This window comes from Acyrthosiphon pisum, chromosome X (genome assembly GCF_005508785.2).
Source record: "Acyrthosiphon pisum isolate AL4f chromosome X, pea_aphid_22Mar2018_4r6ur, whole genome shotgun sequence".
NCBI lineage: Eukaryota > Metazoa > Arthropoda > Insecta > Hemiptera > Aphididae > Acyrthosiphon > Acyrthosiphon pisum.
Window position 1 is genome coordinate 38,232,114 of NC_042493.1, and position 1,094 is coordinate 38,233,207.

A 1,094-nucleotide genomic window follows, 5' to 3' on the forward strand; every position below is an offset into this window, starting at 1 on the left:
ACCAATCATCATCATCACCGTCCCATAGATATTAAAGAATGGATATGCCATTTACGGGAACGAACATGAACATTTGTTGAAGTTATAGAGGTCTTATCACAAATAGATATATGTATAATTATTGTATATAATTTATGATAAGACCTCTGTCAGAATGAGAAGCAATGATAAAAAACAGTCTTTCTCTCTCCCCCATCCCGGCCCCATGACCCTCTATTTTGTTAATATAGCCATGGCCTATCCATTCTTTAATATCTATGACCGTCCATAAGTGTCACTTGCATCGTTGATAATTCCATCGTTGATAATTCCATCCATGGCTAAATATACAGGAATGTTCTCCAGACAAGTGCGCATATTATGATGACGTATGCTTGGGCAACATGGAGAAGACAATGAAATATCATGGTGGAAGAAGTAAATAATTTATCAATTTTAATAAATGATAAACAAAAAACAACAGGTGTCAAATTTAAATTAGCAAAGTATATTATTTTATTCTAAATTACAATTTTTTTAATTTTACTGTTCGTGTAATTTGGTTTAACAGTTTTCTGCTGGTTTGCTCGATTCAGGTCTCTAATTCGTATATATGTTCGTGTTCGAATCATACAAGCTAGAACTTCATCTGGTATACAATTGTCCGGAATCTCGTTTTGAACCATTATTTTTAATTTTTTTATTACACCTGGTTCTTTATTCATGTACTGTCCATGAAATGTATTGAATAATTTTTCTAACACCTTTGACGCATTCAATACATTTATTGATGGCCGTGTAAGAAAACCTTAACATATTATTAAATGTATTTTGTACTAATGAGAACATACATAAAATACTTAATAATATATGATTTACCTTTTGAAATAAAATCGATCCAATCCTTTGAATCATTTGTTTCAATTTGATTCGAAAGCTCTGGATATTTATTTTTATACTTATGGGCTATTGATCCAGCTATATATTGTAAATTTTCAATTTCCCAAGGATTATCTGGGTACAGATCTTTCATCTATAAATCACGAAACATACAGGTAATGTAAATTAATTTGAATTTTTTTAAGTTGATAATAAAAGTAATTTAATACTTAGTT